Source organism: Mustela nivalis (assembly GCF_964662115.1).
Source record: "Mustela nivalis genome assembly, chromosome: 14".
Classification (NCBI taxonomy): Eukaryota; Metazoa; Chordata; class Mammalia; order Carnivora; family Mustelidae; genus Mustela; species Mustela nivalis.
In genome coordinates this window covers 79,637,213-79,662,500 of record NC_139033.1, presented here as the reverse complement: position 1 = coordinate 79,662,500, position 25,288 = coordinate 79,637,213, and the positions used below count along the sequence as shown (strand labels likewise).

Sequence of the window (25,288 nt, the reverse complement as noted above, 5' to 3'; positions counted from 1 at the left end):
GCAACCTGCCCCGGGACCCACCGGTCTGCTATCGTACTGGGTCCAGTTCTGTATGGTGGCAGTACCAGTCAATTCTGAATTAAAATTATGAGTTCCCGTCAGAGAGCATTTTCAGAGAAGACTTCATTTTAAAGAAGTTAAAAGTCCACTTGTTTTGGCACAAACCTTTCTCTGCCTCCTCTGAACGTTGTTGGTAATCTAGCCAAGGAAAGAGGAACTCCATATCATCAAAGAGTGAACCATAGCCTTAGTGATCAGCCAGGAAGCACACTATTGGTCTAAATACTGAATGAATAATTTCTTAAAATAAATTTAATAATAAACTTAATAAGTTTTAATAATAAATTTCTTAGCTACAAATTTCTATAAGGTGTAATCAGGCAACACAAGCTTTTTTTGTATAGATTTTATTTATTTGAGAGAGAGAATGAGAGAGAGCATGAAAGGGGGAAGTTCAGAGGGAGAAGCAGACCCCCTGCTGAGCAGGAAGCCTGATGTGGGCCTGGATCCTGGGACTCCAGGATCATGACCTGAGCTGAAGGCAGTTGCTTAACTACTGAGCCACCCAGGCACCCGTGACAAAATCTTTTAAGGGGACCTGGTTGAAGAAAGAAGGACAATTGTGAGAAAGGGTTGAAGCTTCAGGGCACAGGTGATGGGGTTATTCCACCCCCCGGACTTCCCTCTAGTCAACTGTAAACATTTGTTTAGAGACTTGAATTGTGAAGTCACGGAAGCAAAATACAAGGAAATATCCAAATTCAGTGACCATAAAATCTTCAAGAAAACACATGACATTTCCAGCGTTTTCCCTATTGTCCCAGTGGCTATCTTATTAGCAGATTCCATTTTAATGCTAACGAGAAAGAATTCATAGAATTCACTGATTGAGACAAATCGAGAGTTTAAAAAAAGAAAAGCTTTATTATGCCTTTAGATTTGCGCTTCTTCACTGTCAAGCGAAATATTCTGGAAGCACAAAAGAGAAGAAGAGAAGTAAGGCTACCTCTGATAAAGGAGTCGACCATCCGAACCTCAGCAGTTTGGGACTATCTGTCCCAGTTAGAAAAAAAATGGATTTGGGACAACGGAATTTCTTTTCTGAATATGAAGCAGACACTGGAGATCTGACATCTTTTCAACCACTACCTGGCCAACAGGTATTGTCCTGAACCTCACCCACCACTTTTCCACCTGTCAAAACTGCCTCTAGCTTTAAGGCAGGGTTTCTCACCTCAGCACTCCTTACAACTGAAGCTGGAGGACTCTTTGTTGGGGGGACTGTCATGTGCACAGCAGGACGCTTACGGGATTCCTGGTGTCCTGGGTGCCAGCAGCACCTCCTGCCTCTCTGTTCTGACAGCCAAACACGTCTCCGAACATTTTCAATTGTCCCCCTGGGAGACAAAATTGCCTCTAGTTGAGAATAACTGCTCTAAAGCATCCAGACCAACAATAAAATACCCGACAGGACCTCAAAGTTTCTCACAATTTGAGGCCGTAGGCTACACTCTGAACCCCAGACAGCCATCTTGCAAATGTCCGCCAGGAGCACAGGGTGGATGGGGTAGGACCGATGGGTCAGGGCAGAGGCACCGTTATTAGCAGGAAAGCAACCGCTTGCCACGTTCCGGCAGTGAGGAGAACAGAGAACAGCACCACCCCTGAGTCTGACAAGCGCGATCATAAAAGAACAAAAGGACAGGCATTGAATTCCTCTCTGTGCTGGCCATTGAAGGAAGGGCTGACTCTCAAACTTACACCTTAATATTAGCCATCTGAAGAGCATTAAAACAGAGACGATTTTCAAAACAGAGCTTTTCCACAGGAACCAGACGATTTTCACTCCACAATCCAATTCACCAATTTAAAAACCAGACCCACAGCTTCCGTGCTTGGGCCCTTCTTGAGCTGGAGCCATGAGGCCATGCATATCTTCCCAGACTCTTCCACCGCTCCTTGATTTAACGGCAGCTTATTTTAACTGGAAATGATTTGTGACAGCTCATAAACAGCTCTGAATACAAACCATTGTCAAAGGAGGTATTAACAAATTTGCACTTCTCAGAGTTCCCACACAGGCAATTTTCTCATCATTCTGACAAGAGAAATGTTTAAGGAAAATGCAACAAACAGTTCTGAGATCTATGGGCAATGTTTTCCAAATAAGTGCATCAAACAGCTATTTCGTTTCAGCAATATGAATTTCCTTTCGCCCCACCAAGTGCACCTGCATCGTGAGATGCCCGGGCACCTGGGCTTTTCCCGTCCACTCACTCTTTTGACCCTACTTTTGACCCTCTCCTTAGAAAAAAGAAGGTTCTCTAAGGTATGCCCCGTACACATACCTACACGTGCAGGCTTACCAGGGGTCTCGTTTGCGAAGGTCTCTCTAAGAAAGCGTCCCCAGGGTGCCAGACGGCTGGAGGGGCTACTAGGGGCGTTCTCTAACTTGACCCAGTTCACACCAGCTCTGGACTGAAACCCAGCAGTCCTGATGAAATGCCTACCCTGAAGCCAGGCTTCAGAAACACCATTGTTCTCACTCAGTACTTCTCAAACTTTAAGGTGCATGAATCCCCTGGGGACCTCGTTAAAAAGCAGGTTGTGATCTGTGGGACAGAGGCAGGGCTGAAAGTCTGCATTTCTAACCAGCATCGCAGGGAGGTGACTCAGATAACAGAGCAAGGAAAGAGGCTCTAGCTTAAAAGACAAGTGAGGTCTACTCCCAACATGGATAGGACCCACCTCTGACACAGGAAGATGCTTTTAGAGGAAGCAAACAGATTTCGTTTGCTTCCCAAAGTTCCCACCACCAGATTCATGGATCTGAGTCCTGTCAACATACATAATCACTGTTCTAATTTTCGATAGGATAACAGAGCATTACAACCTGCTGTGTACACACAGCACCCCTTCCCCCAGGGAATCAAGGGGCTTTACATTGAATCTTTCTTGCAAAGAAATTCCATTTGATTTCTGGACAAGACTAAGACTCATAATGTCCTAAATAAGGGGTACACCATTTTCTAAAAGGTTATCGTGCACAAAGGTTAGGCAGAAACAAGAAGACCACAAACCATAGTAATAAAAGTAGGCCAAATAACATCACTACTATCACTGATAATAATTATTATTATCATAAGAAAAATTGTCTCCTTAGGAAACAAATAACCACCAAAACTGCTCCTTCCCTAATCTTCCCCAACCTGCTAAGATACAACTCCAGTCGCTCAGCCAAAAACTCTGATACACGCTTGTCTTTCTTAGCCCTCACCAAATCCTCAAAATGCTGCCTCCCAAGTCCTGGCTCATTCTCTCCACCTAGGCCACCCTGACCTGGGAAACCATCATCTCCTGGGACTTGATACTGTACGGTCCTGTACGGTCACCCGCTTCACTTCAGAGATCCTGTGAACCTCAGAGGAGACACTGCTCTGCTCCACACCCGGTATGGCACCTTTTCACCAGAGCCCTCCAGGACCATGAGCCCACATGCACACCTGGCCTCCCTCCCCTCACTCTCCCTTGCCCCTGCTCCTCTTCAGCTACACGACCTTGCTCAAGGCCTTTACACAGAGCTCTCTCTGCCTAGAAATCATCCTAAATATCCACATGGACCACTCCCTTGGGTCCCTGTCCAAATGTCACCTGAACAATAAAGTTCCCTGACCCCTAGCACACAGAATCCGACTTTGGTTAACAGTGGAGCTTTTCAGAAACACAATATTGGATGTGTCCGTGAAGGCAAACACAGCATCTGGAGCTTCAGGCCCAGCTATTCCCTCTAGATCAGGTGAGCAGCCTTCCAGCATCCATGCCCTGTCTGCGCCCAGTCTTCCTTGACCGTGCAAGGGGAGACCTTCCATACCCATGCCCGGTCTCCACACCACGACCAAGTGAACAGAGCTTGTCATCCTGCAGCTTTGAACACTTTGATGACTTCCCAAAGCCTTTAAGATCCGACTGACTCCGAAGAGAAAACCCTTAGCCCTCCTGCAGGACCCCTAGCCCATGCTACTTTCCATTTCCAGCTGCTGAGTCTGTTCCCCTGCCTCTTGTGTGAGTCCCTATCCTGGGCTGGCTGTCCTTCACCGCCCAGGTCCCACCTCCAGAAATCCCCCAGCGACCCCAGGAAACCACAGAACCTCCCTCAGGTTCATGCTCGCCCTCGCTAGCTGTCCCAGAAGTCTACATCTATTCGCAGGACTGCTCCATCCCTGCATTCTCCCCCACTTTCCAGTCAGCTCTGTGAGGTCCGGCTGAGCTCGCTGAGTCAGGGAGAGGCTTGTCAGGAACTCACGCAAAGGTTTCATGGTCAGTGACACCTGAGTGTAAATGGCCAAGTGCTCTGTGCCCAATCGAGAGAGCAGGTGTCTGTGAGTCTACAGAAAAGAAATAAGAATACGACACAGCCTGATCGTTAGGACTTGAATATCAAAAAGACAAATCTGAATTTCAGCTTTTCCTGTTTTCACTGAATACATTCCTTCTTTCGTTGTGTCTCTGTCTCTCTCCCTCTCTTATGTGCAGATTTCATAAGGTAATGCACACTGTACCTCCCTTTACAAATTAACCCCCATTAGCACCATGTGCCACAATCAATCCCAAAAGGAATCTTGCCTGCTGGTATTAAATCAGTCATTAGAAAGACTTATTAGCTTAGCCTCATACTAGTTTACCTGCAGGCTTAGAAATTTCATCAAACAGTGAAGGGAGAGAAGAAAAAAAAATGGATTTTTAAAATATTACTCCTCCTTGATTCTTATTACATCTCTATAAAGATATGAAGCAAATGACATACTTCAGTAATAAACCTAAGCCCCAGAATGGCACCAGACAAAAACATGTCGGGCTGTCCCCCACAACGACTGCCTCTAGTCACCTGGAGGCTCTGGCCCCTGGTGCCCGCTCCCCACATCTTGGCAGCTGTGACACCTGACACTCCTCCCTCCACTTCCCCGCCCCCCACCACTGCACCCCTCCTCTGTACCTCAGTGCCTCCAGACTGAAGGCATCCACCCCTTGGGGCTCCCCTGGGACACCCCGCCGTTCGATCCTGCCTCCAGAGCCCAGGCCAGGCAGAAACCACTCGGACTTGGGAATGGGGGTGGAAGAGGCCGTGTGCCAAGAGCAGGCAGGCCTGGACCCTGGACCCTCTGGCTGCCCCTGCTAACACAGGAGCATGAGTTTGTCTCGTGCCATCTGTTCTCGGAGGCCTCATGGTGCAGCCAGTGGTTTGGAAAACAAGCAAAGTGCCGAGATACAAAATAAACAGAAGAAAAACCCAACAAGACCACATGGGGACTACACGAGAACAGGGCCCAGCTTACAATGTCCTTGTGCAGACGTGACTGTGGACATGGAAGGAAGACTGCAAAGAAGGCTGCTTCTAAACATTTCATGGGAGCCTTGCCTGTAATATCAGCCAAAGGCACCCTAGCTTGCCATGACAGCTTCTGCACATTCTTCAACAGCCTTTACGTACCACATATTCAGATATCTGCCACACACGTCAGCGCTGAGATTCCATCCTGCTAAGTGTGGACGGACCAATAATTCACATGAGGACGCTATGTGATGCCACAGAGATACAATGTCCCAGTCATATGTCACAGATGCATACACATACACACAAATGCATCATCATCTACCTGTAAGGAATTCCTAATTCTGAACATGACTAAGGACAGAGGCTGGACCTTGTCCCCCACATGTCCAGCAGTCCCAGTGCCTAAGGCTGCATTGGGGACCCACTCACTTCCAATGGAATGACTAGAGTGCCAACCCTGTCATCAGTCTTGGGTTTCAATTCATTATAATAATATTAGCAATGACTACTGGAAGTACATCTCATGTGCAGCAGAGGTCAGTCACCTGGTCCAACACAAGGCTGTGGCCCTCCCTTGGGTCCCCAAAACCCTGCTGCCCCAGGCAGAATGCACATAATAAATGACTGCTGAAGGAATAAATGCCTATTTGCATTTGAGCTTCAGCAATGACGTCCACTTCTCCCTGAAAACTTCATTTTCGGCAAGGAGGCTTGTTCTGATTCCAACACGAGAAGGTGTCCCACACGTCCTATCGCTAGAAGACCCAAGTCCCCTTCGAATCATTTCTGCGCAACCACAAAAATAACATTCTTTTCAATCTGCATCATTTTCAGAGTTGAGTTTTCATATAAGCCACAATATTTACTTTGAAGACCCATAAAAAAGGCATCCTAGCCTTCCCCACTGGGGCCACAGGTCAGGAATTCCACATTTGGATTAAGCAATTGTTCCTCAAGATACCAGCTCCTTAAAATGTAAATAATCCCAAGGGGTCAATTCTGAAAACACTAACAGCTATTAACACTTTGGTGTGAAGTAGCTCAGGCATATACCTATTTATTGGTAGTCTGGTGGTCATTCATTCACTCAACAAACAATTACCCGATAACACCTAACCTAATGAGAGGTTAATGAGGTGACTGTGCCTGGCACCAGCTAATAAAAGGGGGAAGGAGTAAGAAAGAGAGCCCACCAGCAGAAAAGAGTCCATCTGCAGCAAGCGGTAACTCTTCCACACCCTAGCATGCAAGTGGTGATGTAAGCGGGGGGAGGTGTAATACAGAATTAAAGCCGTTGTGCTGTGAGATGCTGCCCTCTAGCCTGGCTCTCACAGTCATATATCTCTAGGAGAATGGACCTTCTCTTGAGGTCATGCTGGGTCACCATAAGTAACAAACACAAACTTCAAGTGCCAAACAAAGGCTCCAGAGAGACATTTCCAACAAATCCTACTCCATATTCCTTGCATGTAGAGCCTTCTTCTTGGAAACGGTGGCAAAAAGCAGGAAAAAGATCAAACCGAGTCTGCATTTAAAGGTCCCAACAGGGTACCTGGGTGGCTCAGTTATTAAGCATCTGCCTTCAGCTCAGGTCATGATCCCAGGGTCCCGGAACTGAGTCCTACACCCCCTGCTCAGCGGGGAGTCAGCTTCTCCCTCTGCCCCTCCCCCCTCCCATGCACGTGCTCTCTCTCTGTCATTCTCTCTTTCAAATAAATAAATGAAATCTTTAAAAATAAATAAATAAAGGTGCCTGTATCAGCAACTCTCGAGCATTGGGAAGAGACCAGATGATAACATGCAAGCATGCCAGGTGATATCCCGCAGGTGCCGGTACACGTGTGGGAAAGGCACTGTGGAGGCAGGGTCACAATGACCCATTTAAGGCCAGCTTACCCAACAGGAAACGAGATTTGGTGGGACAGTGTGATTAGCCATATGCTGACCATAGTTCCGAATGGGTAATGACCCACGCAGACTCGCTCTCCTATTCCCTACTTTTAGAGAGTTGGAAATGTTACCAAAATAAAACATTAAAAATAAAATTGTTTGAAGAATAAAAAAGGGCAGTGGCTAAATGTAATGTGGCATACTGGATGGAATCCAAGAACAGAAAAAAGGACTTCAGTAGAAAAGCTAGTAAAACCCAGATCAAGTCTGTGGTATTAGTTAGCCGTTTTGTACCAGCGTTAACTTGATACGTGATCAAGTTATCACAATGTTGGGGCTCCTGGGTGGCTCAGTGGGTTAAGCCTCTTCCTTCAGCTCAGGTCATGATCTCAGGGTCCTGGGATCAAGCCTGAGCCTCAGGCTCCCTGCTCAAGCCTGATTTGCCCTCTCTCTCTCTCTGCCTGCCTCTCTGCCTTCTTGTGATCTCCATCTGTCAAATAAATAAATAAAATCTTTAAAAAAAAAAAAGAATATTACAAAATCCTGAGTTATAGATCTTGTGACCAACTTGCAAGTCTACTCACCCTGCGATCACTAAACGCACATGTTCTCATTTCTCAGTGTGACTGCCAGAATATCAGAACTGCAGAGCACCAGGTCCTCCAGATAAACCAGTTCAATGTTGCAGAGGGAGAAGACAGACTCTGACACAGCTCACTCCACAGTTCACCTCTGGAGGCCAGTTTTCCAAAGACAGACAAACAGGGCAAACACTATCACCATGGATCGTGAAGAACACCGCATAGTCTAATACCTACTCCAGCCAATAAACTGTGGTCCGGTCATCCAGAACCGGCTGTGGCATCTGCACCTAACAGGAGGGAAGGGGCCACAGAAAGGGAAGCGACCTGCACACCCTCGGTGCGTGAACACGCATCAGTATTAAATCTCTCTCCCTATCACCAGTGAAGCACTTTACAGAAAGTGACCACAGATTTCTGTGAATGATTTAGACAAGTGGCATGGGAGAACTCCACATGTGTCCCCAAACTCAAGGCAGCAGAAACATGGCAAATGCACAGTGCTGGGTGCCAGACAGCTGAGGTGCTCAGGAGCCGCAGGCCCAGGCCGATTCTATCCGGGCAAAGCAGAGGGAACTTGATGGCAGACCACTTGGACCCCTTGGGCCGCAGCAACAGCATCCCCTGCAATTAGCTCTTTTGTGAATGCTTTACGGTGATTTTAGACGATATGGGTTATCTGAATTTATCATTGTTCATGCACTTTAATTAGCCTCTAAAAATACAGGGACCCAACCTTCATGCCAATCTTGGTTCACACATTGAATCCATTTTTAACAATGCATTTTTAATGCGCTCTTGAGCATCTACTTATACATCTGTCAGTGCCCGCCTTGTAATTCCAGGCAGAGACCCACTCTGCAGAAATGAGTAATGACAGCAACAGCGTACAGAGCCCCGGGTCCCACGGCATGCAGGACACGCCTCCTCACTCTGCATGTTCCCAGAGTCCTCCCACTGGGCTGCAGGCAAGTCCATGCAGAAGCCCAGGAGAAGAGCGGGAACAGGCAGGCCCATGCTCACATCTGGGAGCCAGAAGCTGCAGTCTGTGCAGGTGACCTGGGAACCAGTATCACTTCTCTTGCTCCTCGTGAAGCGGAAAGGATCCTGCTTCTTGCTCTCATCCTGTATGGAGAAACTCTGCTGTCCACAGCCCTTATCAACAAGTGAGAGAGCCAGGGTCCAAGAAGGTTTTAAGGGACACAGCCAATGACTTCCGGCCTGGGATGACTTGGGCGTGTCACTCAATCTCTCGGAGTCTCAGTTTTCACATTTGCAAAGCAAGGATGACAACAATATCCATATAGTATGCATTTGGCAAAGTCTTACATGAATATTAATTAGAAGTAGTAGCATTTCCTGCTAGAATAAACTCAGCAAGAACTTCAGGCAGCTCCCAGTGCATGAATAAAAAAACACTTTTTGCAAAGCAAAGGAAACAGTCAACAAAACCAAGACAACCGGTAGAATGGGAGAAGATATTTGCAAATGACATGTCAGATAAAGGGCTAGTATCCAAAATCCATAAAGAGCTTATCAAACTCAACACCCAAAGAAAAAATAATCCAATCAAGAAATGGGCCGAAGACATGAACAGACATTTCTGCAAAGAAGACATACAAATGGCCAACAGACACATGAAAAAGTGCTCAACATCACACTCAGCAGCAGGGAAATACAAATCAAAACCACAGTGAGATACCACACCTCACACCAGTCAGAATGGCTAAAATTAACAAGTCAGGAAACAACAGATGTTGGCAAGGATGTGAAGAAAGTGCAAGCTAGGGCAGCCACTCTGGAAAACAGTACGGAGGTTCCTCAAAAAGTTGAAGATAGAGCTACCCTGTGACCCAGCAATCACATTACTGGGTATTTACCCTAAAGATACAGATGTAGTGATCCGAAGGGGCACATGCACACGAAAGTTTGTAGCAGCAATGTCTACAACAACCAACTATGGAAAGAACCTAGATGTCCATCAACAGCTGAATGGATAAAGAAGATGTGAGATACACACACACACACATACACACAATGGAATACTATGCAGCCATCAAAAGAAATGAAATCTTGCCATGTGCAATGACATGGATGGAACTAGAGGGTATTATGCTGAGTGAAATAAGCCAATCAGAGAAAGACAATTATCATATGAACTCTCTGATACGAGGAATTTGAGAGGCAGGGCAGGGGTTCATGGGGGGAAGGGAGGGAACAAACAAAACAAGATGGGATCAGGAAGGAGACAAATCATATGAGACTCTTAATCTCAGGAAACAAACTGAGGGTTGCTAGAGGGGAGTGGGGTGGGAGGGATGGGGTGGTTGGGTGATGGACATTGGAGAGGATATGTACTATGGTGAGTGCCGTGAATTGTGTAAGACTGATGATTCACAGACCCGTACCCCTAAAACAAATAATACATTTTATGTTAATTAAAGACAAAAAAAAAACCTCTCCCCTCACCTGCCTGTCTCACCTTGAATCTCCCCCCATTATCCCTGGTACTCCTCAGTGAGAGCTCACCTATGGTGGGCCAAGGTGGAATTAAGCATGTCTTCCAGGGGGTGAGGCCACAGCATAGTCAGAGCTTTACAAGGTCCAGAACCCACTGGATGGCACACATGGTCCCTCAAAGTCAGGGTTATTCCTGTGTATACACTTCATAGAAACTACTCCCCTGAAAAGCATTTCTTGACATTTTCCCGTTATGGCACTGACAATATGACATATCTCCACTTTTGGGAACCCATCCATCATCTCCTCCAAAATGAGACAGATGACAATGCTCTCCAAGGATCTTGTGTGCATAAAAAAGCAGTGAGCCCCCCTCCAAAATGAGAGGTCCATGGGACAGAGATAATCTGTGGGCTTTTGCTCTTCCAAAGCATCTGAAAAAATCGCTAATGAGACATAGTGATATGCACTTTCTAAATATTTATTAAATTTTACTTTTTTTTTTTTTTTAAGAGAGGGAGAGGGGGCAGGGAAGGGACGAGGTAGAGGGAGAGAAAGAATCTTAAGCAGGCTCCATGCCCAGCACAGAACCCGATGTGGGGCTTGAGCTCACAACTTTTGGATGGCAACACTTGCAGGGTAGATGTAAGTGATCCTATCAACCATAATATATTCCATGTGGATAAATAAATAATATTTCAAGATTTTAAAGGTTAATCAGTTAACTGTAATAACAAAAAGCGAGGCATAGGTAGGTAACAAAGAAAACTAGAGTTCTTCACTGTAATGTTAATTTATTTATACTTTGCAATTTAGTTTACTGCTAGGCAGGTGGAGTTGGGCAGATGGATGGATGGATGGATGCAGATGTGAAGTTTCGAATGTTGTCCCCATACTTTGCCTCAGGTTTCCTCCTCACAGTTTGATTATGCCCATTCTACAGAAGTTCATAGCGTACCCAAAAGGTAAGAGCCTGGGAAGTGGCAGAGGCCAGCTCCAGCAGGGAGGACCAGGGCTGGCCCAGTGCAAGGTGGCACTCAAAGAAATCATGGCCCAGTTGCAAATTAAGATCAGCTGGAATCAGACACAAAGACTCTAAGTGCTTCTATCATAAAAGACAGCTCAGAAACACTCCAATAGGGGATATGGAACAGAGGGAGGTGGGAACAAAGGCACAAAGGCAAGACCAGTGCCCTGGGAGGGCTGGGCCTCTATAGACAAGCTGGACTAGAGGCTCAAGCAGCAGTCAGCGCCCCTGCTCCTGATAAATAAGATGACAACACCAATTTGGACCTAAGGGGGGGACTCTAATTGTTTAACAGCTGAAATTAAGTTGCGCCAAATGGGGTCAGAGCTGAATGCAAGGCCACGCAAAACTCTTAGATGATATTAAAATAAACTACTTGGAAGTCACTTTTATTAGAGTTAGTAAAACAATAGACCATTTTTACATTTAGTTCTTCTTTCTTATTCTATGCACTTCAGAAACTGCATACTATTCCAGAATGGCCATATTTCAAAAGGTAAAATATTATCAGCCTCTGTATTATTGAACTGAAAAATCCATTTCCTAATGAAAATCATTAGTCAGTGCTCGAAGGTAGTTCTTCTGTATCCGACTCGAGTCTATAAAGCTCTTGCCTGCCCTCCCATAATTAGATGTCACTAATCACCCAAACACAGCTCCAGGCCTGAAACCAAAACACCAGTAGGAATTAAAGAGCCTATTTAGAGAACACGTCCTAAAAACCTTAACCCCTTATCTGTAAAAGAAATGTGAACTGGTATGGAGGTCGCCTGATATTTCCTTTTCTTTGGTAAAACCTGAAATACTGGAATTCCCAAAAAAATTGTTCTGATGGGCTTTCCTAGACACGTATAAAGAAAGGATTCTAGAAATCAACATGTCTGAAGCACTCCTCTGGTTTAATAAAACTCCTGAAACTCGTATTTTCTTTTTCCTAAAAACCTCAATCTTGTATTATTATTTTAACACTACAGGTATTTTTTTAAAAGATTTTATTTATTTATTTGGAAGAGAGAGACACAGTGAGAGAGGGAACACAAGCAGGGGGAGTGGGAGAGGGAGAAGCAGGTTCCCAGCTGAGCAGGGAGCCCGATGTAGGGCTTGATCCCAGGACCCTGGGATCATGAACTGAAGGCAGACACTTAACGACTGAGCCACCCAAGCACCCCAACACTATAGGTATTTTTTTTTCCAAAGATTTTACTTATTTATTTGACAGACAGAGATCATAAGCAGGCAGAGAGGCAGGCAGAGAGAGAAGGAAGCAGGCTCCTTGCAGAGCAGAGAGCTCAATGTGGGGCTCCATCCCAGGACCCTGGGATCATGACCCAAGCCCAAAGCAGAGGCTTTAACCCATTGAGCCACACAGGCGCCCCACTATAGGTATTTTTTTAAGCTGTCTTTAAATCACTTCTGGAAGAAAGCTGGGCATGCATAAAGAAATAAATAGGAAACAACCATATCCAAGCTCTCCTATGGGATCTTTTCTCTGATGGAGACATAGGTCTGAGCTATTCTCAAATGTGATGAAACTAGATTCTGGGGTCTGATCTGAGCCTTATTCCCACAGCAGAGGATGACCAGCACCGGCAACAGAAACCATTCCAGATAGCTCAACAGGGTCATCCTGTCTCATGCAGAAAGTGTGGAGGTAGTGGTCAACCACTTCTCCAGAAAGCCAGCCTACTCTGTGGTATACAAGAGTCTCTCAGTCATGAACCCTTTTCATTCTTGGCCTCTACCAGGAGTGATTATGATGTAGGATATGCTTGGATGTGCTCAGTAGTGTCCCATGAAACCAACATCCAAAAGGCTCCATCATGAGATGAACCTGGCTGGTGGCGGGGTGGGGCAGGGTGTGACAGAGAGTCACCCTTGCAACAGCCAGCTGGTCAGTGAGGGTTGAGAAGTGGTGAGGCTAGCTAACCATCAGGGCCCACAAACAGCAGCTTTTCGGTGAGAAAGCCTTGGGCCTGAATTCATCTTTTGCTCCCTCTTCAATGTTTGTCCCTGAGACACACCCATGGTCCAACCATGCTAAAATCAGTATAGCCAAGGCTTTGCACACTCTCTTTAGCTGGGATCTCTGGCCCATCTCAACTCTCAGAGCACCAAAGCTTTTCTTTTAAGAGCAATGATGCACGTTAGAACTGCTGAAGACCACGTGGGCGGGCCCTGCGAAGAGTGTCCTGGCCAAACTCCTGAATCCACAACGATGGGAAATCACACAGGAAGCACCAGGTCCAGTGCTGAAATTCACATGTCTTTGGGTCCTCGTAAACTAGCACCGTGCCATACAAGGTGCCCAACAGGACACAAAATGGAGGAGCAGGGGACCAAGCCTGCATAAAACAAGGCCAATTGTCTCTCAGCCAAAAAGCACGAGACTAGGCCACAATCTGCCACCAGAGGAAGGACAAGAGGGTAGGGAGTGAGAGCCTGCGGAGGGCAGAGGCACTAAGCCTGCAGTTCAGAGCCCCTGCCCATTAGGTGATGGACTTTCAGCATACTAGACCACGTGAGGCCTTTTGTAAATGAGCTGGCAACTCTTTCCAGAACACCCTGATCACACACATGTGACCCATCACCGTCACTGAAATGGATCCGTGTTGGGTATTTTAAAACACTCTCCTATGTAACTATGTAATGAGTGTCCATGTGCAAGGCTGTCTGAAACAGGGCAAGGCCAAGGAAATATTGATATACTTAGGAATTCCCTTCCTTAGCCAAACAGGTTCAGCCCCCTCCACCCCCGACCAACCTACACCAGACACTGACGTGGAGAGGGGCTAGTGCCAGCCGCTGCGAACATGAACACTGCAGCTTCAGGTCAGGTCAAGGCCGGCCCTGGGAGGAAAAGGCTATAGCCGTTGGCTTTTCTAGCAAGGAAGCTTGTGCAGCCGCGTGGCAGGGTGCACTGCAGAGGGCGTCTGGAGGCCTGCCAGCTACAGACCATGAGGGCTGTGCTCCTTCCAGGGCCACCAAGGAGAGCGAGGGGGCCGAGTCTCCTCCCCACTTCACGCTGCTCCAGTCCCAGGCTTTAAAGGGTGAAGAATGCGGTGTGAAAAGAGAACACGGTCTTTCTGAGACTATTTAAAGTCCTCTGGCCGGACGACTGGCCATAGCCCCCTTTGGATAAACCGCTACTTTCATTTGCTCTAAGACTGTACAATCATTAATACCTGTAATTCATCCTAACTAATCAAAATTCATACTAGTTAATTCACCAGCTAATTAGAATTTAAAAGGGCGCTACTGCCATTCAGGCCAGCTCATTTAGGAGCTATTGAAATCCTTATACAAGACGTAGGTGAAAAGGGAGAACAGAGTCTGTTTAAACTTCTAAGTGGTCCCTTCAATACCCTTTGTTCCCTCAAATCCCTCAGCTCAGGAGGCTAATCTCATTGGATTAGCTGCATTAACATTTCCAGGACCCTCTCCCCTTCCACCAGGCACCCCCACTGGCAAGCTGGGTCTGAGGACACAAATGCCCTATCCAACCACAGTTAGGAGCAATCAGCAAGCAGTTATCGGCTAAACTCTGTGCAGAAACCGCCACGTGAGCTCTGCTAGGGCAGGGGCTGGGGCCAATGGGTCGTGGGCAAGCCTGGCCTTTGCCACGCCGTCTGACAGCCAGACTGAATCCAGCTCTATAAACATGTCTTTCCACACTCCAAACACAGGCAGCCACCAGTCCCAGCCGTGTGCTGGCCCCACCCCAGGCATGGCCTCATTTAGTCTCTCCAGAATCCTAAAAAGTAACACACCTTCCGTATGCATTTCAGCAGAGACTGGAACCCAGGTTAGTGGGACTCCACAGCCCACATCTCCTTCCCTGCATCAGGCCGGCTCTTGGTTTGGTGTATGTAAAATGCCCTAACTGGCACATCTCTCTTGTTCACCCTTTTCTTCTAACTAACCGGGGACCCTCCTAGCTTAGCACAGAAACTCAGCATGCAAGGTAAGATACAGAAGTCTTCCTTTGGTGTGAAAATGAACAACCCAAATAAAGGCTTGAGTGCCATCCAGAAGGACTTTGAGGGTATTTAGAAACAACAAAAGATTGCACAGCGCTGGAAATGCCAATATCCTTCCAGTGAGCAGAGGAACTCCAAGAGGAACTAACACCTAAAGGGTACAAGCCAGACAGCCAGTCCTTAAGATTCTGTCTCCAGTTTCTATCTTGGAAACTAAAAAAGAGAATTCCTAGATCTCTTTTGGAGCTTGGAGGGCAAAGTGACAGGATACCCTATAACTCAAGAAAGGCAGATATACTGGGTGTTGTTATTAAGTTTCTGGGTCCCAGTAGCTGCTGGGGTTTTCAGCGGAGTTTCAGAGCACGTGCTTAATGGGAAAAGGCAGAATGGGAACCGCTCCTCACCACTGCCCATGTCGTCTATAATCAGGCCAAGAGCTATGATTCTCAAGTAACCAGAGTCCTTGAACTTGCAAGCCAGGAGGGGCCCAGGGAGCCACCAGGCTCCACACCAGATGCTCATTTGGAGACAAGATCTTAACAGCGTGTATGACAGAGCACTACCCAAGCCCACAAATGAATTAAATGAACAAAATAAAATAATGCACAAGAAATGCTAGACAGCAATGCTGACGTGAGGGGAGTTCTCAGTGGGGGAATTGAGCCCAGAGGTCTGGAGTGTCCATGGTACCAGTCCCAGGGCAGTCAAGCAATCCCATCCACTGAAGGACGAGATACTGAGTTGCTTGGGGACAATGCTGCTTGGGGACAGAACTGGGAATAAGAATCCATGTTTCCAGAATGTCCTCCAACTGCTTTTTCCATTAAGTAGAACCACCCTAGTTCCAAATGATCCCAGGGCTGAGTGAAGTTATCACCCTTGTCACCAAGGCAAGAATGAAACAGCATTCTTCTACAGCAGTCATCTACCAGTCCATCATCATGAACACCTAAGCTAGAAGTTATAGGTACTAAGAGGCCATCCACGATGATATGATAGAACTATGTCCTATCAGATCATCAGAGGAAGTGGGCCAGACACAGCAGGACACACAGCGACCCCGCAAGTGGTCAAGACATGGGGGCAACGCACCATTCAAGAACTCAGTTCTCTGCTTTTCAAAGCAGACACCTGAACCATCTTATCGAATGGTCACAATAACCTTTTGAGAAGGCAAGCATCACCGCCACTCCCCCATTTCCCAGATAAGGGTACCAGAACTAGACTAAGAGCACACCCCCAAAAGGAGACCAAAAGCTGCAACAACATGGAGTTCCCCAGACATCTAGCTCAGGGTCCCCACCAGACTTCTGAGAATATCACCAATTACAACCAGCTGGCCATCAGCCGTCCCCACGCCCACCTCTCCACCACTTACATCAGCCCCATGAGGCCCCAAGGATAACAGAAGATGAACAGACAAAGAGAAGCCTACTGCTTTTCTTGAGCACTTTGTTTCATTCTCCATGGAATGTACAACTGAACTCAATCTGCATGCTTCACGTCCCCACCACGCCCCCCGAGCAGAATGTCAAAACCTCATCTCTGATTGAGATGGGACCCCCATGGGTTCTAAACAAGTGCAGGAAGGGAAGGAAGCCATGGTTTCGAGGGGGCAGCCAACAATGCCTCTCAAAGAGATGTCTCCACGTCTGCAAAAGAAAATGAATCCCCACGTGATCAAGGTACAACACCGTGCACCGTGTTCAGGAAGCAACCCAGCTCCACCAGCAAAGACGGAACCCCTTCCGACTGTAAGCCATGCACTCGTCTCAGAGGTGACGACAGGCACGGAGGTCAGAGGCTGTAGAAAGCAGTTTGGCATCATGTCCTGCCATTCGATCAGAGCTAAATGGTGATTTAGGGGGAAAAAAGATGGAATCATGATGCTATGTGTAATTGTTTCCACATCTAATGAGAAACTCTGCTGTGCGTAGGACTGCCCAGCTTGGCTCAGGGAGCGTGTGGTGCCAGATGGAACCGCTCTCTGTAGAGAGTAAACCTTACCATCCCCATAGCAACACCACCCGTGCTTCTAAAACGCTTAAAAAGACACACATCAAATTGTTTTCCACAACGTTTTAGAAACTGACTCTTATTCCACACCCTGAGGAAACCAAGTTCACTGGGAATTTTCTTGTTATAAAAATGATCCTTGTGAGAAAGATGGAAAAGGAGAAAAGGCAAAAATTTTTAAATCACCCTTAGTATTATACTGGAAGACATCTATTTTTAACGTCCTGTTTGTAATTGCTTCCGGTGTATTCCGGATGGAGGTACATGTGTCTGTGTCATTTAAATCAGGTTCCTGACGGAGGCAAAGACTGGAGCTTGGTCCCAAGAAAAGCCACCCAACCTGGGACGGGCCATGTCCAGTCCTGGGTCAGGCAGGACTGCAGAGGTATGGTCCAGATGGGAGGGAAGAACCTGCAAAGCAGAGACCTTGACCCGTCCACGGCTGCCCATCTCCTTCACAAGCAAGGCTAGCATGCATTGATACACCACACAAGCTAAAAACCATTAGCAGAAATAAACCACTGTACTATTTGCCACTATTTGAAATTTGTCTCATTTGGGGTTTTTTGCCTTGTTCCACGAGGTACACATCCTTGTGGATTTTAAATCCGAGGCAAGAAAACAAAACTCAAGATGATGGACCTAATCCCAGAATAAAAGCACAGTCCGATGTCTGGAAGATGACTCAAACCTCCAGGTAACTGTCAAACACTTGGTCTTTGGTGAAAAGATGAAAAAAAAGATTCACAGACCATCTTTCTCCATTCTGAACTTTTCCTGATCCCAAGAACAGAAGAAAACAGCTGAGGGAAAGCAGGATTATAATAGAGACATGCTGTCTGAAGAGAAAACGTGTACCTATGACGATTTTACTAAAATGAATAAATCTGATGATCTTTTACAGTTTTAGCAATTTTCTTGAAGCATAGAAATAGTACCCAATTCATCCATAATTTATTTAGCCAGCAAGTTAAATGCAGGAGGAGAGAGGGAAGGCAAGAGCCTATCTGGGAAACAATGGCTTCTCCTAGCTCCTAGCAGATAGTTTGCTTTGGGAAGAAACAGTAGCACAGAGCTTTCATGCAGGTGAGTAGAAAAGCCCAAGGAGGCAAGGAGTGGGAGGGGTGGTGCCAATGAGGTCGCCTGGGAAGTGCCAGCCTCTCTGCACCTCTTTCCCTTCCGTGGCTGTACTTCAACCCTTCTGGCAGGACGTTCTGTTTGCACTGAGGTCTGACGTGACCCATGGTAACTGAGGGGGAGACACCCGGCACCCAGAAGTAGCTCCACCCAGGAAGGAGTATGGCTCACGGCTCACCCCAGCGGCACCATATACCCCACTGATCTGCCCTCCCCCACCCGAGTTCACCTGCACATGCACCGTGGTCCCCAGGCTGCTGCTGGGCACCTCCTGGGAACAAGAGGCAAAGAGACACGCCCACCCCCCCCTCCACACTTACTTTTCAGGGATGGGAGTGGGGAGAAACAACCAGCATGGGAACAGATGGAGAAAACCGGGGCAGGGTCCGGGCAGGGCCCAAGGTCAGGGACAGCCACCTGAGGAGGGTCACCAGACTGAGGACTGAATGGAGTGGGGGACATGGGGCTCCCAAGGGGGAGTTTCAGCAGAGCAAGCACAAAGGCGCATGGGGAAGAGTTGCAGAGGGAGGACTGCCAGACCCCAGAGCCCCCATCAACTGCTGAGCTGAGACCAGACTCCTGGGGCACTGGGCAGGAGCAGGGGTTGGCCAGCCAGGAGACTCTGGCCTGAGTCGGGAAGGGACACACTGAGCTGCCAGCAACCATGCCAGTGACAAGTGAGCAGGTTTGGGGCCAACTTGGAAGACAGAACAAAGAGGATCTGTTGATGGAATAAGGGGAACGACGAAACACACACACACAAAGAGTCCAGGAGGCCTCCCAGATGGGTGACCTGACTCACTGGGCAGACTGCAATGCTGTTACTGCTACGGTGCAGCGAAGGGCAGGTGGGGGAAACCAGAGGGAAACCAGGTGTAGTGGAAATCAGGACATGGTTTTTAGACACAGGTTTGGAGATGCCCGACAGGCAGTTAGATACGAGTTTGGACTTCAGGGTTCAGGGCTGAGATCCCTATGCATATACACTGTTGACTCCTGAACAATGCAGACAGTAGGGGTACTAACCCCTGGACAGTCAAAAATCCATCTCTAATTTCTAACTCCCTAAAACTTAACTATTAATAGCCTACTGTTGGCCTTGATTAACACTTATTCTGTATGTTATATATACTATATTCTTATATTCATATATTATTTTCATATTCCTTTTTTTTTAAGATCTTATTTATTTATTTGACAGAGAGAGAGAGAGACAGCGAGAGAGGGAACACAAAGCAGGGGGACTGGGAGAGGAAGAAGCAGGCTTCCCTTGAGCAGGGACCCAGATGTGGGGCTCGATCCCAGGACCCTGGAACCCTGATCCAAGCCAAAGGCAGATGCTTAACGACTGAGCCACCCGGGCACCCCATGTACTATACATCATATTCTTAAAATAAAGTAAGATACAGAAAAAAAAATGGTATTAACAAAATCACAAAGGGGCCCACCGTCTGGCTCAGCTGGTAGGGCTTGCAACTCTCAATCTTGGGGCCATGAGTTTGAGCCCCACAGGGGGTGCAGAGAGGAGTTAAATAAATAAATATTTTTTAAAAAAAGGAAATCACAAGGAAGATAGAGTATATTTAATTTATAGCCCTGTATTTGGTATTTACCAAAAATAAATAAATAAATAACCCCGTGTACATGGCCCCACGCAGTCCAAGCCTGTGTTGTTCAAGGGTCAACGGTACAACCAATTTCAATACGTGCAGAAGAATCCTGCCTCTAATCTTTCCAGATGTGAGTATAAAGTTCTAAGTGCAAAAACCGTCTCCACTGACAGGTAAAGGAGAGACCCCACTGAACACCAGCTCTGAGCCTGGCCCTCCTTGGCGGCTTTGCCTGGAGGGCCACATCACAGAGGTAGGGAGACCATGGGCTCAGACACATCCAGAGAAGGCTGTCAATGAAACAACCCTGGAGACAGTGGCAAAGAGGTCACAGAAAGGAGTATTTCAAACCAGGGGGCGCTGGCTTCTTTAGCCGGCGTGCAAAAGCACCTAGTTCTGCACTGGGTTCTGCTTGCCATTCCCCTCTAGACTCCAGAAGAGCTCCCTGCCATCTTGCCATCTCCTTGCAATCAACACACAAGCCAATGAAGTGAACAGATCATGTTACCGCTCTATTGTCCCGCAGCAGAGAATATATTCGCATGGTACGGAAGACAAGTTCACTTTCGGAGCGATGGGAAGAGCGCCTCTTGTCAGCGCCACCCTTCCAGTCAGACACCTTCCGCGGAGGCAGGGCCCGTTCACTACCAGCTCTCCACCCCAGTCCTCATGCGCAGCTCCCAGCTGAGCCTCAGTCCTTACTGATCCTGACAACGAATTACCTCCGGATATCACAGAGCACTTCATCTGCCTCCTCCACATTGAACGATAACTAAACCGTCATCAGTGGGAGTCCGAACTGGAAAAAGCCAGCAGATGCTGCAGCCTCCGTCTCTGTTACGGGCCTAGGACAGCAGAAGCAGGCCTCGAGTACTTGGGCGAGGCAGGCTCCACGCACGAGTGGTTTCGGGGAGGGAGAGGAGGACACACCCCTTGAGGTCTGTGGAGGAGAGGGAGAGAGCAGGACACTGCCAAGCAAGCGTGAGCAGCGGCCTGAAGGACTTCCACTTGAAGTACAAGAAGGGGGTCGTATACTTGGCAACCCCGGAGGCAGCAGCAGAGCCACACATGACAGTAAATGGCTGAGTGGCGAAAAGAGGCCACTACAGGTAGAGGCGTAAACTAGGCACAGGTGGCCAGGCGCTGGTCGAGAGCTGAGGCCGCAGAGCAGCCTTATGTAACCACGACAAAGGGACCCAGCTCAGAATGAATAGGATTTCTTTTTTTTTTTTTTAATTTCATGTATTTATTTGTTAGAGAGAAAGAGAAAGCATAAGCAGGGGGAGCAGTAGGCAGAGGGAGAAGCAGGGTTCCCACCAAGCAGAGAGCCGGATGCCGGACTCGATCCCAGGACCCAGGACCATGACCTGAGCCAAAGGCAGATGCTTAACCAACTGAACCACCCAGGCGTGCCAAGGATTTTTATTTTTTTTTAAGATTTTATTTATTTATTTGATGGAGAGAGAGAGAGACAGCGAGAGAGGGAACACAAGCAGGCTGGGTGGGAGAGGGAGAAGCAGGCTTCCCGCCAAGCAGGGAGCCTGATGTGGGGCTCGATCCCAGGAGGACAGAGATCCCAAGTGCTCTGTCTGGACTCTCAGCACCCAAGACAGTGTGCGGGGCACACGCTCCACCCTAACCAACAGGTGGACACTTTAGATTTGCTGCTTTTTACGTGCCGCAACGGGCTCACGGGCAAGCCTTCCTTTCTCAAAGGAAAAGAAACAAGAGGAGGCTCCCAACATCCACCCAGGCCACCGGCACACTTCACTTCCATGAGATCTCGTCTACACAATCCCTCTGAGAAAGGATGCGTGGTTTGGCTGTACTCTTGAATTGGATTTTGAGTGCTCTACCCTAATCTCTCAAAATTATGTCACCTGAGTGCCCAGCCAGCAAGCAAGAGGCAAAGCCTTGGTCCCAGCAACTGCAGAAAATACCTTGCCATGTGGTTTGGACAATGACAGAGCATCTCTTTCCCATTAGGTTTTGCACATTAAAATAAACTCCAGTCTGAATTCTACATTCAGCTAATGGCCACATTAGAGAAGAATAAGGAACAAATCCGTTAATTACACTTCTCTGTACATTTCATTAATTATTTGTTCCTTCAAGCCAAGGAACCTGAAATGAGATACTGTCTGTGAAGAGCTTTAAAAAGTTGCAAATGTTTTGCAAATAGAAGGCATTATTGTTACCATGTGGAAGTGATAAACCTGGCTTCCTGGTATGAACGGCACCGAGGAGGAAATATAAGCATTTTGTAAAATGTGAACAAATACTGAGTATTAAAAAACCACAGTCAAGACAGAGTACCCAGGGCAAACAAATAGAGAAGGAAATTAAGCCCAGCAGGCTTGTTTTTCTTCACCATTCCTGGCTGTGCATTCAGTCCTCAGGAAGGACTCCCCAGAAGAGTCTTGCCTACCTTAATCCAGTGCCATGACACAAGAACGAAAATGATAATGACAACACCTAATGTTTACCAGCTCCGATGGTGACAATGGACTGTTGTTCAAATGCCCCTCCAGGTTCCCCTGCCTTTATCCACACCTTTCTCTTCCGGTCCTTGCCCATCAACAGAGGTACAGGTCACACGTGTCAACTGCCTTTTTTTCCCCCTACAAAATCTGTCCTGAGCCCCCTCGCCCTGGCACCACTCCCCCATGAGAGCCCCTCTCACTAACCATCGGCACGGATCTCCGTTCTCTGGGCGTGCTGCCTCACTGACTAACCCTGCCAGGCGTCTGACACTCAGAACTCTGGCCATAATGTACAGTCTCCGAAGGCAGGAAAAGAACCACATGTTTACTTATCCCTGCAGCCCCCACGGCCCCCACTCCCCCCTCAGCAAATTAACTGAACTTCACCATCCTCAGGGCACCTGGGTGGCTCAGTGGGTTAAGCGTCTGCCTTCAGCTCAGGTCATGATCCCAGGGTCCTGGGATCCAGCCCCCAGCTCAGAAGGAAGTCTGCTTCTCTCTCTCCCTCCGCCTTTTCTACTGCTTGTGCTCTGTCTCTGTCTCTCTCTCAAATGAATAAATAAAATCTTAAAAAAAAAAAAAAGATTGTTTACTTTTAAGTAATCTCTACACCCAACGTGGAGCTCGAACTTAAAACCCCGAGATCAAAGAGTCACACGCTCCACTGTCTGAGCCAGCCAGGTGCCCAGGAACCCCAATATTTTTAAGCACAAACTCCTATGAGCAAAAAAGTGTGAGCACACACAGAGGTCACATGTATTTATTTATAAATTAACACACATGTACTACAGTAAAAATGTAGCATACACTTACACACAGAAGCTTGAAACCCTGATATTTGCCTTCTAGAGCCCAGTGCATCTAGCCTTCCGGAAGCCAGTGACTGTGAACACCCCGTCCGTGCTTGTCCACCTGGCAAAAATGTGTTTCTTCACCAAGTCTCAGCTCCGAGTCACCCTCTCCCAAAGTCTTCCTTGACAGACCAGAGTAGACCCAGAGGTCCTCATCACTCTTCCGAGCGCTTCATACCTCCCAGTGCCACCAACGCACTGGCCAGGCCAGTCGCCCAGTGCAACAACCACGTGGGCGCCTGCCTTCCAGCAGTGTGGGGGCAGAGCCAATGCCTGGGCATCACAAGGCTCCACAAGAATATGGAGCAGGGAAGAGAGGCAACACACGAGGCCCATCAGACCCTGCCATCTCACTCTCTCACATACAAAGCCCTTCTTGACTCATGGCTTAAATGGGGTTTCCCACTCTTTTTTTCTTTTTCTTTTCTTTTTTTTTTAAGATTTTGTTTATTTATTTGACAGAGAGACAGCAAAAGAGGGAACACAAGCAGGGGGAGTAGGAGAGGGAGAAGCAGGCTTCCCACCAAGCAGGGAGCCCAATGCGGGGCTGGATCCCAGGATCCTGAGATCATGACCTGAGCTGAACGCAGACACTTAAGGACTGAGCCACCCAGGCGCCCTGGGTTTCCCACTCCTAACTAGAGACCTGATTATAAACCTCTGGCTATTAGCTGCTGGGTGCTTCCTGGACACATAGTCTACCTTGTCTTTGAGTCTTTGAGGGCAGGAGCTGGGTCTGCGCCACACCAGCTAGACAGGTGCCTCACAAATACTTACCTGACTTCATAACAGCGGCCATTTCCTGAGCTCTCACTAGTTCACTTAGCCTCTCCCCACCGGCTTGCATATGCATTATCTTACCTAATCCCCTTCAAAGCCTAACAGGTGGGCAGATAGTTGTTTTAGAGAGGGCCAACAGATCTTTCTAAAGTCATGCAGCCTCCCAAGGGCTGGATCAGACAAGAGCCCAGAAGATACATCCAGGAGAGGCAGAGGAAAGCAACCCTTTATTTTTTTTATTTTTATTTTTTTAAAGATTTTATTTATTTATTTATTTGTCAGAGAGAGAGCGCGAGCGAGAGCGAGCACAGGCAGACAGAGTGGAAGGCAGAGTCAGAGGGAGAAGCAGGCTCCCTGCGGAGCAAGGAGCCCGATGTGGGACTCGATCCCAGGACGCTGGGACCATGACCGGAGCCGAAGGCCGCTGCCCAACCAACTGAGCCACCCAGGCGTCCCGAAAGCAACCCTTTATAAGCAACCCCATGATAACACATCTACTGAGACTCTTCTACACGCACTGCGGACAGCGGTCAGCCCCACGTTTTTGCCCTGCCATTGCTTCCTCAGGTAGGTCAAGTGAGAACAGCCTGCCTGCCTCGTGGCGGATGTCAGAATGGAAGCCATCCCCTGAAGCACACAGATGTGCCCCAATTTTTAAAATCCAATATATAAACCATGTTATATCAGTAAAAGGATGCATTCACATTGCAAAGTAATGCACAAGGAGTTCCATTAAATAACTCCAATTCCATTTAATGTCTAACTGTATTTATCAGAAAATAATTATGATTTCTCTGGATTAAATTTTCTACATAATTATGAAGTTATAACTGTATATGTACAATATTTAATATTTTTACATTATTCTCCGGATGAAAAGAAAAAATTATTTTAAATCCCAAGACCTAGCTTGAGTAAACTAAGGAAGTGAAGATTTTGTAAAAGAAGTAAAGATTTTGAATCTCGCCTTTAAACACCAATAGGATGAAAGCTAAATTCTGTAAGGGGATGGTATTTATCTTAATAGCTGACGGAGCAAGAGAACAAACATTCATCCAAGCCATCCAACTGTAAACATCTCCTCCACCTCTAAAATTATGCATTCATTATGTCCAAAAAGGCCCTCTGTCCCTCCTAGAAAAAC

General features: G+C 47.3%; 1 protein-coding gene across 14 annotated transcripts in view; it reads right to left on the bottom strand.

Moving 5' to 3' along the window:
- LDLRAD4 (low density lipoprotein receptor class A domain containing 4) overlaps window positions 1-25,288 on the bottom strand; it is a 413,486-nt gene that overhangs the window by 378,009 nt on the left and 10,189 nt on the right. For 3 of the 14 annotated variants that reach the window (XM_082697586.1, XM_082697589.1, XM_082697590.1), the window contains exon 2: window positions 4,304-4,385. The exons of the other annotated variants lie outside the window; for them this stretch is intronic. The gene's annotated coding sequence lies outside the window, so the exon portion shown is untranslated. The remainder of the gene's footprint in view (window positions 1-4,303; window positions 4,386-25,288) is intronic. 14 annotated transcript variants of the gene reach the window in all.